The following is a 16117-nucleotide window of genomic DNA, read 5'->3' on the forward strand; positions in this document are numbered from 1 at the left end:
CCTCCTTGACCATATGAGCAGCTGGTTTTGGTTGTCAGCAGCAAACTGGTTGATCCACTCTGAGAAGGTTCTATTTAAGAGACTGAGCTGAATACAGCACCTCAGAATGAGGAAGTCTCTCGGATGAGAGACGAAACGTTTCTACATTTTTTTGCTTTGTTTTGTTTTTTGTTATTTTTGTTTTCTTGTTTTTTGAATGTCCACAGGACCAGATTGAACTTTTTTGGATTTTTCTACCTGGATTATTGAGCATGTATCAGGATATTTGAGAAACAAATTCTTCTTAGGTCAGCTTGACTAAAACAGGCATGTGTTGACTGGAACCTTCTTGATAAAGATCCAGCCCTGGTGCCAGACAATGCCACAAACATGATATTAGCTGGAGAGGAAGCAGAGATGACCCCTCACCTCATGTGCTTTGCACACACTATTAATCTCGCCACACAGAAAGCCTTTAAAGTTGACACAGTAGCAAGGTTGTTGGGAAGAGTGAGGAAAGCCGTTGCCTTTTTTCATCGTAGTGTGAGGGCAGCAGAAATCCTTCAAGAGAAACGGAAACAATTGGCCTTGCCTTCCCACAAACTCATCCAAGATGTATCCACGCGGTGGAATAGCTCCCATGACATGCTTGAATGCTTTTTTGAGCAACATCCTGCAATTTATGCAGCACTCATGTCCAGGGACGTCAGAAAAGGAGAAGAGGTGAATACTCTCAAGGACAAAGACTTCTGTGACATTGAAAATATTGTCAAACTAATGGCGCCGGTCAAACTTTTGACTACAGCATGTCTGAAGACAAGCGACCCACACTCTCAATGATTCTTCCTGTAAAAGCAAAGCTTAAAAAGAACTTTGAACCATCAGATGAAGACTCAGTGTTAATCAGAGAGATGAAGCAGGCGTTCAAGAATGATTTGGAGAAACGCTACACAGGCCTTGAAGATCTCTTCCACAATGCAGCAGCTCTGGACCCTCGTTTTAAGTCCCTGCCCTTCCTCAGTAACTATGATGCAGAGAGGACATTCACAAGCATATCAGCAGAAGTGACATCCCTGCATCACAAGGTAAATCCCCCAACACACTGTCAAAATACATATTACAGTGCATTCTATCAATTACAGTCTACTGACGGAAAAATTTTGAATTTTATACCTGGATTATTGAGCATGGACTTTGTTGCTACAGTCTGCTGTGTTTTGTTGCTGTCATTAGATTTATTCTGATTACTCTTTATTTGATTCTTTACACTGCATTTAACCATACTTTATACTAAATGTAATTTCATGTTTTATTTCTAGGTAACGGGGGGTTCAGACTGAACCTGCAAATGGAGATCCAGACATCTGCATTGATGCCCCCCAGACCCAAGATGAGCATAAAGGTTTGTGTGTTTTATAACTTGTGATCAAGAATGAGATAACTTTGTCTTAAACATGTGCTGCAGTCATAGTGTCAGTATAAAACACATTCACTATAATGAGAGGATCTGCATGCAAATAAAGAGTTAAATAATAATAATGATGATGATGATAATGATACATCTTTTACATATGTACACGAGTCTCTACATAAATAAATTCTGAACATCAAATGAAGATTTATACATAAAATGGTAAAGTTAATTAAAAAAAACTTCATGGCAAACATAGCCAGTATGGTAATTGTTTTCTATTTCAGATGATAAACCTCCTTGTAAAAAGAAGAAAATGTCAGCCCTGGACCAGCAGTTGGCAGAAAACTTTCAAGTAAGGATGCCGGCTAGATCTGTGAGGGAACAGGCCAATGAAGAAGTCAAGAGGTACAGAGAGCGTGATCCTTTGCCCCTAAAAATAAAACTACTACAGTGGTGGAAAGAGCAACAGGACTTGCCACTGCAGCCATCTATGGCTAAAATGTATCTCTGCATACCGGCCACCAGTGTGGCATCTGAGAGAGTTTTCAGCACTGCAGGAAATATTGTTTCCACAAAACGCAGTCTACTCATACATGAGCATGTGGATCAGCTGATTTTCCTTAAGAAAAATCTGCTGCAAAAAAAAGATGAGGACAGTGATTATGATGAATAAAAATATAGGTAACTAAGCACAAACATAAGGAAATAAACTACTTCACTGTGTTTGATTTCAGATTTAACCTGACATATGAATGTAGAAATGTAGGACATTACTTTTGTTCAGACTGCCTCCCCAGGTCAATATGTGGGATTCCTGTTTTTTTTTGCCTGTCACTCACTCTTCCTTCCACAGCCAATTAACTTCAACTCACTTCACCTGCTGCTGCTCTGAGGAGGACTGCCTGATGGGTATTTAAGCACATGCCAGACACCTCTTCAGGGCTGGGACATCTTCTACCAAATGGTAATTCGTGTACAGCCGACTAACCTTTGTTACAGCTGGGTCTCACCAACTGTGACTCCTCCAGGACCTTCCACGGCCTGCCTCTTCAGATCCTTCCTAGGATCTCATCGCTCCACTGGACTCCATCTGTGGATCAACGGTGTACCTTCAACAACCACCATTAAAGCATTCTCAACTGTGTCAACCTGCTCCTCTCTCCACCGCCAAATACCTCAGGACTGGATCTCCTACAAAACACAGGACCTCTCCTCTCATTCTCGGCCTCCACCTACAACACAAACAGTAAGGAGTCAAATTTTCTAACTTCAAGAATGAAAACATTCAAAGACACCAGAACCCATACTCACCTATTCCTCTTCTCCCTTACAGCTGTGACGACAAGATTCACCTGTAAATAAAGTTCACTTACCTTTTGTAGTCCTGACTCTGTCTTTATTGAATTGGTCTGCTCACGTGGGGGTCGACGTTGATAAAACCTGATAGTATGTCCCAGCCAATGGACCCCCCGAGCAAGACTGAGGAGGTAAAGACTCAGTTAGAACCAAAAGTTAACGCTGACCCTCTCCACTTAACTTTACAGTGGATTTTTGTGCAGCAACAAACAACTCAGGACAATCTACAGGAGTTGGGTGGTATGGTGTTCTCTCTTCAAAGTCAAATGGCGGACCAAGCTTCATCTTCGACTCAACCCATCCCTCTGGAACCTACAATTAGGATTAACAATCCGTGCCCCAAAGAACCAGACATTCGACCGTCAGAGATGTTCTAAGGTAACACACGCAAATGTGATGGCTTCGTTCTCCAGTGTAACTTGGCATTTAATCATGCTCCCATTACCTATTCATCTGATTCTGCCCGCATAACTTATGTGGTTAGTGCTTTAAAAGGAGAAGCGCTTCAGTGGGCACACGCTTACCTTCGTAGACGCCCCATCGAAACTCTGATGTTTGCTACCTTCTGGAAGGATTTTCTTTGGGTCTTTGACACCCTTTGCAGCAGGAGGAGGCAGCCCAAAAACTTTTTTTCATTACGTCAGAGGAAAGAGACGGTGTCCAAATTCGCCATCCACTTCCGCATCATCGCTGAGGAATCCGGCTGGGGTGAGATAGCGTTACGCAGTGCATCTATTAACACTTTAAATCGACAGATTAAAGACCAACTAGTCACCTGAGACATTCCTTCAGATTTGGATGACGTAATTTCCCTGGCCATCCGGATAGACAACAGGGTTTGGGAGAGCTTCTTAGAAGAGGACTACAAGTTCCACAAGCTTCCTCTTCCCGGAAGTAATGACGCCGCAACCACGGATTCCACCTCTGAACCCGAACCGATGCAGATTGGTATGACTCGGCTTTCTCCCGAGGAGCGACAGCGCCACCTTAAGGCCAACGCCTGCATGTACTGTGGGGAAAAGATCATGCGATTGCTGCCTGCAAACTATGGGTGAAAGAGAGCTCACTAGTACTACAGGAGATACTGGTGGGTACCACTTCTTTGTCTCCTGAAAAGAATCTAAGTTTACCAACTATCATTTGCATTAACTCTGTCAACTTCCCTATCCAGGCGTTGATTTGATACCGGCGCTGAACAGAACTTAATCAGCAGAAACCTGGTGGAGGAACTGCATATCCCCACAACCAACTTAACACCAGCTATCACCGTCTCTGCTCTCACTGGGCAAACCATCTCTTCCATCTCATTAAAGACATTAAAAAATGTTTGTTGTATCTGGGAATCACAGAGAGACGGGTGAGTTTTTTTTGTTTTCGACTCCTACACGTCAACTTATCTTGGGTCATCCCTGGTTCAAATTACACAATCTTCAAATTAACTGGGTTGGAAATAGAGTTGAAAAGTGGGGTGAAAGATGTTCTTTGAGATGCCTCCGCTCAGCCATCTCTTCAGGTTCATCTCCTAAAATAAAAGTTGAAGACATCAATCTTTCAGCAATACCTTCAATTTATCACACGATAGCGCCAGTCTTCAGTAAACAAAACGCTTTATCTACCGCCACACTGTCCATATAATTGCGCCATCGATTTACTTCCTGGAGCTCCATTACCTACTAGTAGATTATACAATTTATCTGGGCCTGTAAAAAGATCTATGAAAGACTATATTGATGACTCTTTAAAATCAGGCATTATCCGTCCTTCTACCTCTCCAATGGGGGTCAGTTTCTTCTTTGTGTCAAAAAAGGATAAGACTCTAAGACCATGCATCAATTATAGAGGACTCAATCAAATCATTGTTAAGAACAAATATCCTCTTCCAATCAACTCTGTCTATGAGCAGCTCCAGGGGGCTACCATCTTCACTAAACTCGATCTAAGCAATGCGTATCATCTAGTGAGAATTCGTAAACGAGACGAATGGAAGACAGCTTTTAAGACACCTTTAGGACATTTTGAGTACCTCGTTATGCCATTTGGGTTAACTAACGCCCTGGCAGTTTTCCAAGCTCTTGTTAATGACGTTCTTCGGGATTTCTTCAACATCTTCATATTTGTGTACTTAGACGATATTCTCATCTATTCCAAAGACGAAGAGCAACATACTCGACATGTTAAGGCTGTTCTCCAGAGGTTATTAGAAAACCAGCTTTTTTGTCAAGGCAGAGAAATGTGAATTTCACGCTACCACAGTGACATTCCTAGGATTCATTTTTGAGAGAGGACAGGTTCAATCTGACCCTGAAAAGACCAAGGCTGTAGTAGAGTGGCCCACACCCAGTAATAGAAAACAATTACGATTCCTGGGGTTTGCTAACTTTTATCAATGGTTTATTAAGAACTATAGCAAAGTCGCCACTCCTCTGACCCAGCTCACCTCTACCCTCAAAGTTCAACTGGACACCCGAAGCTGACACTGCTTTTAATAACCTCAAACACCTCTTCTCTACAGCTCCAATTTTATCACACCCGGATACCAAGAGACAGTTTATCGTGGAGGTCGACGCTTCTGATTCAGGAGTGGGGACTGTGTTATCTCAAAGAGCATCTGACAACGGAAAACTTCACCCATGTGCCTTCTTCTCATGTCGTTTGTCTATTGCTGAGATGAACTATGATGTTGGCGACCGTGAGTTATTGGCTATAAAGCTAGCATTAGAAGAGTGGCGACATTGGCTAGAGGGAGCTGAACTCCCCTTCATAATTTGGACTGACCACAAGAATCTAGCCTACCTCCAGGGGGCTAAGAGACTTAACGCCCAACAGTCCAGATGGTCGTTGTTTTTTTGCTAGATTCAATTTTTCTATCACGTATATTCCAGGGTCCCACAAGGTCAAACCAGATGCTCTCTCACGACAATTCTCTACAGTCAAGGGTCCGGACACCCCTGAGAACATCCTTCCTTCCTCCTGTAAAGTGGGTGTAATGACTTGGCCTATTGAAAAGGACATCCTGGAGGCCCAACAGACTGAACCTGATCCCCGGTACCGGTCCTCCGGGAAAGTTGTTTGTTCCCACGGCCATGGTGAGTAAGGTGCTGGAGTGGATCCATACAGCTAGGTTTTCCTGCCACCCTGGTGTTAGACGCATGCTGCATCTTATTAAAGCATCCTTTTGGTGGCCTAACCTTGTGAAAGATGTTAAGGATTTCATTTCAGCCTGTCCCATTTGTGCTCAGAACAAGCACAGCAACCAGCTCCCTGCTGGCCTGCTGCTACCACTTCCCATCCCCAGCTGTCCCTGGTCACACATCGCCTTGGACTTCGTCACTGGTCTCCCCGTCTCTGATAGTAAAACAGTTATCTGCACCATTGTCAACCGTTTTTCCAAGTCTGCTCATTTCATTTCTCTACCTAAACTTCTCTCTGCTCTTGAGACTGCTCAGATTGTCACTGAGAATGTCTTTCGCCTTCACGGCATTCCTCAGGACATCGTCTCCGACCGTGGACCACTATTTGTTTCTCAAGTGTGGAGGGGGTTCTGTCGAGTGTTTCGCTTTCCCGAGTGAGGTAAGTACAGGACACGTGCCACGCCCTCACCGCAGCCTCTCCTCCAACGGGTCTCAAAACTAATCCTATGGCTCAGGTATTACCCGCAGCCGTTTCCTAGGACAGTTTTAGTTTTAAGGCTGTGTTGAGATGATTCACCCAGACTTTTGACTACCTCCGATCCTTACACCACACCCAAAGTTTCACCTCGTGCCTCGCCCGACCTAGCAGCCGGAGCGGGGATGTTTGGCAGACGAGGGAGCGCAAGTTAACGGTAGCTCATCACCTGACTTAGCGTTGCAATTGTTAATCGATCTGGCGATTTTTAGAGCCTAGGCACAAGACTCATGGATGTTGTTCTATAATCAAAAGCTAATAAAACCGTTTAAAACCTCCCATGCTTCTGTTGTTTCATTGAACCAAGTTTTCCACTTCCAAGAACAAAAGGTGTGTTTGAAATAAGAATCCAGAATTTTACGTTTTGCTTTGCTTTAATCAGTAACTTTTGCAGGGGAACAGTGGTATAGCACAATAATGATTACACTGGATTACACAGAGATTACATGATGAATAATTCTCACTCCTTAGTTCCTTTTTTAGTTGATGACCTTTTCTGGGCGAGGTAGATCTCAGTCCCTGTGGATGGGCTTGAAACAGGCACTTTGATCCCTTTCAGTCCGGCCGACCACGCCCAGTTTCCCTCAGGAACACAAGTACCCACACAGTTTACCTACTCTCTCTACCTGCCCCAACAAATTATTCCTCACCACAAAGAAGACCCTTCTCCAACTCTGAGCAACCAGGTTTTTAATATAATTTGATTCTTCTGCTTGTCAATTCATACACCACTGCTAAAATTTGGGATAATGTTTCATTAAGGATTAATTTTGAGGAGCGTCCCCTTACCATGTTTTCTGAATTGGTAAGAGGCAGATTTACCCATCACTCGTATTCGGATGTGGGCCACTCCTAGTCCTTGATCTGGTTGAATTTGAAAAAAAAAAAAGGGTTTAGGTTTTAATCCGGGCTGATGGGTTGTAGAAGTAGTTCCAAAAAAGAAACTTATTCCATCGGATTTTACCCTAGTTCTCCTCCAGCAAAGACCGTCCAAAATTGCCCTATTAATCCACAATTCGTCCAGAGGTTCTTAGGATCTTGTCCTGAGCTCCCTCGCTTCGTGAAGTGGGTCCCCAAACAGCAGAGTTTTCACTGAATCCGTGGTTTATATAGCTTGGGCTTTTGACTGACAGACTGGATCACCCCATCGGTCAATCCAACCCCTTTTGGGTTGGACCTTGGTCTGAATTTTGCAGGCTTCTTATGAGATTTTGCCAGTCATTCCTAATGCATATTAAAATCTGGGTGTATTTTGTTCAATAATGCACAGTCATTCTGTGATGTCCCATGCAGATTGGCTCAGAGCTGTATTCTGGGAATTTCCTCTTGTGTAACACCCTTGCTCATGACATCTTTCCAGAACATACACGAAGCTACAGGTTTTCTCTTTCAACATTCATCATGAATAAGCTTAAAAACAGATATTGTAAAATCATAAAGATTACATTTTAAAATCACAAAGTTTATAATATCACTTGATTTATTAGTTGTCTACTGTATTTTTATAAACACATTTTTCTCATTCATCTGAAACTGGTACTTTTATTGAAAAGAAAACAATTTCTGCTCCTGCTTTCTTCCTTTCTGTGTGTGTGCCTTTCAAATGGGCCTGTGTGTGTGCGCGTCTTAGTGAGCCTGTGTGTATGTCTGTGTGAGCTTGCGTGTCATATACATTTGTGTTTATTGAGTTTGTAAGTGTACGTGTTGAGCAACACATGGCTTTGTTTATCCAAGGCTTCGAGGCCTACAAACCAGGCATGAAACTTAGCAGAATAACACAAAACAACATGTCTTGACTTGCCCGTTTCCTATAAGATCAGGCTGAGCTCCGTACACTTTTGACACAAGCTTTGGGAGCTACTGCCAGCCTCACGTCTGGATACCACCCTCAATCCAACGGCCAAACTGAACGTTACAACCAGGAACTGGAAACAGCTCTGAGGTGCGTAATTGAGCAATCCCTCACCCTAGAGCCAACATCTGCCTTGGACTGAGTATGCCCATAACTCACAAACCTCTGCAGCCACTGGAAAATCTCCTTTCCAGGTCACTATGGGCGTCGCTCCCCTGCTGTTCCCCTCACAGGAGCCTGATGTGGGTGTCCCTTCGGTCCACCTTCACATCAAACGCTGCTGTCGGATCTGGCGTCGGACGAGAGCAGCTCTGTCCAGATCTTCGGAGCAGAACAGACGCTTCGCTGTCAGACATCGATCCAAGGCTCCTGTCTACAAGGTCGGTCAAAAGGGATGGCTATCTACTGTAGTGAACTAAGCCTCAGGTCAAAATCTGACCCTGAGGACCTTCATGGGACAGGAACTGTTATTTCATTGATTTGAGTCCAGAAATACAAATTAAGCTCATCCAGAGACTTTCTAAGTGTGTCCTGCACTAATCAATTGAAAGAACACTCTCTTTTTTATTGTCATTACTATTTTTACAAATGTCTTGATAATCCAAAAGTGTGTTTAGTTCAAATCATTTTAAATGTTGAAGTGAACTACTCATTTTAAATCAACTGTGAAACAGTATTAATGATTTTTTAATCCTCATTCAAAGTAGAAATCAAGTTAATGTCTGTTACAGAGTAATTATGCATTTTTTGATCTTCTGTCTGAAATGAGAAGGAGTGATGTTGGTCAAAAGTCGGAGACAGTCGCAAACAAGTTTATTGGAACGAACTGTCATGTTTTTAAACCTATCAGACAGAAATAAGAAGCTGGCACCTGTGGTCTGTAATCTCGCCTAAACATTTCTCTGTCTGTTCCAAAAACATTTCTCTGTCTGTTCCAAAAACATCTCACTGTTTTTCTGACTTGTAGTAACCTCTTACGTCACTAAAACCACACCCCTGTTGGTTCTTTCAACCAATCAGGACTTCTCAAATGAACCAGAAACTGAACTCTTTAAATGTCGACACTTCCTAGTTCCAGTCAGTTCTGAGGGCAGAACCGAACAGAAAAAGTTCTGAGACATGAACCGGAGTTCTGGGAGATGATCCAGAGTTCGGAGTTCTACACTTGAACCAAAGTTCTGGTACTGATGAAGTTCGGCTGGAGTTCCTGTAGGAGCCACGATGCCTCGCTGTGACTCCACCCGGTGAAAACTTCATAACTTCTGAGGAGGTTTGTTCTGTGGAACTAGTTCTCACGACTTCTGCCGAGTCGCAGCCGCCCTGAGGAGACGCTGAAAGGTAGCGTAACAAGGACCTCTTGACCGCCGCGGATTCATCCTCCGCCAAAGGTAAAGAGTCATTGAGCTTCACTACCAGTGTACCGCAGGCGAACTGCGCTTCAAAGGAGCGTGTTGTTCTGGTCTACAAACATACATTCTCATCCATCTTTTTCCTCTCCATTTAAACTCCTTCATTTCCCATCTTTAAAACTCTTCTACCTTGCCAGTAATTAATCCAGATATTTTCAGAAATGTCTGTTGTATTTCAGTAGTTGCAAGCGAGAAATCATGGCCGTATGATTTCTCATTGTAAAGCTCATTAATTAAGCTGTGTTATTGCGTTCAATCAGAATAATCAAGTGTACAATGTTGATGTTAAATTTTGATTCTGTTAATAAATGACCACATTCATTTTGATGGGTCAAAGAAAATTAACGTCTCATGTCACTGGTTTTTAGACCATCTCCCACACAGTATCTCTGTCACATATCTGTCAAGTAGCTCGAAAAAGAGAGAACCCGTCATTAAATATTGACTGTAGTGAAGCTAACTGAAGCTAACCGACCCTACTCACTACATTTCTGGTGGCCCAGTACAGGACTCTAAAGAGCTTCTCGTGACCCAATCCGCACCACTACATTTCGTGGTCGTACGAATGTTTAAAGAGGTGTGAATTAAATGTGACGGAGTCTGTGTTATTGAACGCTCATGTTGGCATGGTTGAACAGGTCCGAGCTTTGAGCTTGATACTACATGATTCGGCTTGTGGTGTTTTTAGAGCTGAAAGTAACATCAATGTGTTCATCTTAAAGCTGAGATTTGTACATCTGTGGTGTAACTGAAGCTGTTATGCTGTGGTAAAACGCTTTATTCTGTTAAACTGTGGCAGAGAGGGACGGGTTCTGTCTGACCCGTTTCGGCTGTCGGACTCGGTTCAGATTCTTTGAACGAGTCGTGTTTTGAATGGATAAAATGCTGTTTTGAAGCTGGGCGCCGTCTCAGGCCACTGTTGAAGTGCTTCATTACATCTGTAGCAGTAAAAATCGTACATTTTTGAAAGTTAATGGACGAAAGTTGACCGGACTTTTTCAGGCTAATGCTAACACTGATAGCTAGAATAACGAGCAGTGATTGGTGGAAAACCGCTGTTTGGGTCGCTCTGATTCGCTGAGAAATGGGTGACGTGTCTGCGTTCACTCCCTCTGATGTCAGATTGTAAAACCCACCCCGTTGTTCATTGGTTGATTCAATCACGTGACCCCGGAAATGAATCTCGGTTCAACCGGAGCCTCCTCTGTGTTTAAAATCGCTAAATGGAGCTGCCACTATTCCCAAAAACTCATGTGTTCATGCAGATAGACGTGCTTATTAAAGCGACGCCACGTTTAAGCTTTAAATCCGTTCAGAAACGCTGATTTGACCATGTTCGGCCGATGCTAATTTTAGCTAACGGCTAAAACCGGATGTCAACGGAACGATTCACAGGAAGTTGTCATAGATTCCTGCTGGTATAAATAAGCTTACACCGCCACCTGCTGTTGAAAGAGGAGTATAACAGTTTTCCTTAAAGGGAGACTGATAATTCCTCTCAATTTTTTTCTTTTCTTTTTGTTCATACAGCCTGGTTTATGAGTAACTGTTTTAAATAGCAAATTCTGGTAAATAAAACTGCTTAAAAAGCGTTTAAAAACTAAAATTGCCGTGAGACTTTTAGAAAAATTGCAGGTTTATTTAAATTTTAAGTGCTTTAGAGTAAATGAACACGGAAATAGGCCTGGTTCTTGTATCTGTTTGATTTAAGCTCATTAAGTAACACTGCCAGAAAGAGGCATTTACTTAAAAATATTCATGCTTTGGGGTGAATCCTACAAAATAGGTGCCCATTCCTTTGAATAAGTTGGCTTATGCAGTACTGTTGAGTGAACCCAGAGCTAAAATAGTGTGTGAGACTCACTGATAACTTAAATACAAATATTTACCTGTTGAAAACTCTAAAGTTGGCAACTGTTTAACCAGATAAGTGCTGAACAGTGAATAACCATGGCAGGTGTGACAGAAAAGGATATTGATCCTTGTGAGATGAAGGACTGGTTAGAGGGAGCATTGACGCTGCTCACAGAATCCTTACATCCATATGGTGAACAGGTGGACAGCATGAACTCAAAAGAGTTATTGGATGAGCTGAAGGTGGTTGCAGAGAGTGTGACCTCTACAGACAAAACAGAGTCAAGCTATGACCAGCTGGCTAAATTGGCGCTCTTATTGAAAGCATCATTCTATGCTGTGGTAAACAAGGCTGACGACCTTGCAATAAGGTTAAACAGCGAAAGAGAGGAGTACCTCGATCTCATGGCACAGTCTAACTTTGATCAGGAGACCCGTGCGAATGAGTTACAATGTGACAGAGAGCTCTCACGAGCTCAGCTGTCATTACAAGCTCACTCATATGAGGAGAAGATTAGGGATAGAGAGGTTACGTACCAAGCACTGTGTTCAGACAACGATACGCTACAACAACAGTTGCAGCTCACATCAAAAGCTCTGAACGAATGCAGATTGGAAAAGGAGGCGTTAGTACAACAAGGCGTGCGTTTACAAAGTGAATGTCAAACATCACAGGAACGCTTAAAAGCCTGTGAGGAGAAACTAGCCGTAGCAACAAATAAGATTTCTGACGTGGGGCGAGCTTGTCTGGAACTCAAAGACGAACAAGGTCAGAGTCCAGGTCACCCACCATCACCTCAGAAGGATTTTGGTGCACCTCCTGCTCTTAATCCCATTCCATCACCTCCACGTGTCTAGCAACACACCTCCACGTGCCATTTTGGTTCCTACGATACCGATAATACAGCCTTTGCTCCCAATTTCGGATTTGCAAAAAATCTCCAAATATGTTCAACGTTTTATTCCTGGACCTATGGGGTTTACTGGCACGAAGGCGTATCTCAATGACCTAGATTTCAGACTGAGTGGTTATCCTAATGCTACTGTTGAGGATAGAATCAGTCTGATAAGGCTCACTTCGGACAGAGAGGTGTTCATCTTCATCGAGCGTCAACCTGATGCCACGAGAAGGGATTACAACCTTCTGTGTGAAGCTTTGATCAGAGAATACGACCCCTACACAGGGCCTGGTGGCTTCCCAGCTGCAGACAAGGTCACGCAAGGGAAGCATGAACATCCAAAGGTTTATTACAAAAGAATCTTCCAAGCTTATTTTGGTTACAGGAATGAAACCGGCATGGAGGAGGAAGAAGGTTTTAAATTTGTTTTCAGCAAAAACCTCCACACTGACATTAAAACGTCAGTACAAATGATGGCTAATTTCAAAGAAAAATCCATCAATGAGATTAAACAGTGTGCTGTGAATGTGTTTGAGGCATGTTCTCATGTTAAGACGCCCATAGAGGTGTTTCCTGGTGTAAAGGTTAAACCCCATTCGCTAGAACTGGAAGGACGGCGCATGTCACCTCCCCCTCCTAAAAAAGGCGAGAAAAAGCAGTCTTTTCAAACTAACAAACCGCGTCATGAAGGTGCACGTTGGGACAAAAAAGATCTAAAGGGATTGAATTTAATCCCAGAGGATGAACGTGATTATCGTAAGTGGGGTGTGCGTAGGACGAAAAGATATGGGAACCAAGGTGACCCATATTATCAGGGGAAGTCCGAAAAGGAACCCCCAAATGACGTACCTATCCCTCCTCCACCTCGGACAAAACGACCCGAGGCGAAAAAATCACAAAGGTTCCAGAAACAAGGCCCTACACCTCTGAACTCGGAAGAGACCGAGAAACTACGCAGGTTGTTAGAAACTTTGAAACACACTGACACGGGAAACCAACCTGGAGCACTATGCAGTGATGTAATCGCTATTACATCTGAGGGCGCGAATGACAACGTCACAGATGTCGGTGAAACACACCAAGACATTGTTGTTGTGGCCTCCAACAACCCCTCATCGGAAGAAGGGGGGGTAAACTCACACACAAACGATGACGAGTCCTCGCAAGCTGAACACTCAGAAACAGCTACTGCTGTGCTGACGGTTCAGACAAACCAAGATTACACAGACAAGGCTGAGCGTGTGAAGAAACGTCAGAAAAAACCTAAGAGGTTTCTGTGTAACTTTATCAGAAGGGGGGTCGCCAAGAAGGCGTACCTGTCAGTAACGCTCGAAGGGGTCCTCACACATGAAGCACTACTGGACGGTGGGGCGGACATAACAATTATGTCAGCTAAACTGTTCGAGGAGCTGAGGACAGCCGCTAGCAGTGTTAACAGGGTAATACCTCTCACAGAATGTGCTATAGAAATGTAGGGTCTCTCAGAGAAGAGGACAACCCTGACAGCTATAGCAATGGTTCACATGCAGATTGGCAGAATGACACTATACCACCCAGTACACGTGTCTAGTGTTGACTCATTCCCATTTCTGGTTGGCCAGGATTTTATAAATCGCTTCGACGCGATTATAGATTATGGTGATCAGACAATGTGGGCCAAGGTGAGCAAACCACTGCCAATAGAAATGCCTCCGGAGTGTAACACAGACTGCCTGACAGCAGGTACCGCGGAGGGCACAAAGGACTCCTCAGCCGAGGACACGAGCCCGGTGAGTATTCCTCTGAAATCATGTGAAACCAAAGAGACCCACCCGGTGGTCCAAACTCTGACCCAACAAGACAGCCTCCTCTGTGAGCTGGAGCAGTCAGAGTCCACCAAACACTACCTACCACTGGTAGTTAAAGGTGTAGAGATCCAAGGATCCCACACCAACGATGCTGTTCTGTCTCTGTGGACAGATAAATCAGCAATTAACCGAGCTTTCTATGAAAACTTGCTTCACAAACACGTGGGTCTAGAACTAATTAAAAAAGCTTTCCGCTTTCCATTAGTTCCCAATAGTTCACAGGTAATGACCGCGGAAGGAGTCATTAACCTAAAACTAAACTGGAACCAACGAGAACTGGTTCACCCGTTTCTCGTGATCCAAAACTTACCACATGCAACCTACATAGGCTCTGACATTTTGGTAAGGTTGGGTGTCCATGTGGACACCATCAACAAGGTGCTGTGGTCCCTAAAACCAGCCACAAAGGATCCTCCTGTGCTAGACACAGCAAACCTTAAGGCTGGGTAGACCATTCCAGAGGCCTGCCAGGTTGCTAACAACCAAACCACCACAGTACCACCTCAGGTGATTAACCTAATGGTGCGAATCCACATCGTAGCTGGACAAGCTATTAGCCATAAACAGGCATATTTTCAACCTTCTCCTGCGTTTTTCAACTTGGGACTGTCCGTGGAAGCCACGAACCAAGTGAGCCTTGACTCCAGGACCACATCTATTGCTGTGTGTAACACAGGCACGGATGAGGTGATGATCCCAAAAAACACTATGCTAGGATGGTTGATTTCCACTGATTTTCATGATTTTGAACTAGGCATTCCATTTCTGGGAGGAGTCCCAGATAACCTGGTAACAAGTCGAGAAACTGGGCCAGTATGGTTCACAAAACCAACACAGGCCATAGCTCTTTTTTCAACCGATGACGTCGACCAAGGACCTCAAACCTATGGTGTCTTACCCATAGACAGGTCCAACGACTCAGAAAGGGATTCGTTGGAGCTCCCCAAAGAGCAAGAACCCTTATCAGTCTCATCACAGATTGAACAGGTGGTCGCCCAAGCCGACGCTCTGACATCTGATGAAGAAAGGGACAAACTTCGCCAAGTTCTTTTAAAATATGAAAAGTCATTTTCAACTGACTCAACAGATTGTGGGTTGACCTCACTCCACACAGTGAGCATCCCAACTCCACCCAACGCACCACCAACATTTGTCAGACAATACAAGATCCCTCTGGTAGCACATCAGCCTGTCCAGGAGATCGTTGATGACCTTTTGGTCAAAGGTATAATCAGACAATGTAATAGCACATACTCTGTGCCTTTATGGCCAGTTTTAAAACCAAATGGTAAGTGGAGACTTACCATAGACTACAGAAAGCTAAATAAACAAGTCCCCTTATCCAGGTGGCCAATGACTCAGCTCCAACAGGAACTGCCAAAGGTCACCGATGGTAAGTACTTCTCTACCCTCGACGTCGCCTCTGGTTTTTGGACCATCCCTGTGCGCGCCGAGGACCAACACAAACTAGCTTTCACTTTTGGCAGCCGACAATACACCTTTACCAGGTGTCCCTTTGGCTACGCTAACTCACCTGCAGAGTTCAACATCTTTTTGAACAAAGCACGTCCAGACGCCCACGAGCGTGGGACACTGATCTACGTGGACGACATCCTTTTGAGGCAGCCAACACTGGACTCTCATTTGGCTGAGATCGACCACGTCCTAAATCAGCTAACAACTGATGGTGCTAAAATCTCACTGTCAAAGTGCCAGTGGTGCAGAACCAAGGTGGACTACGTTGGCCTCCTAGTAGGTCCAGACGGAGTACAACCACAATTGACTCGCACCCAAGGCCTAGACAACCTCAAAGTCCCCACCAATCTCAAAGAACTACAGAG

Source organism: Nematolebias whitei, chromosome 22 (genome assembly GCF_014905685.2).
Source record: "Nematolebias whitei isolate Nwh7 chromosome 22, NemWhi1, whole genome shotgun sequence".
NCBI lineage: Eukaryota > Metazoa > Chordata > Actinopteri > Cyprinodontiformes > Rivulidae > Nematolebias > Nematolebias whitei.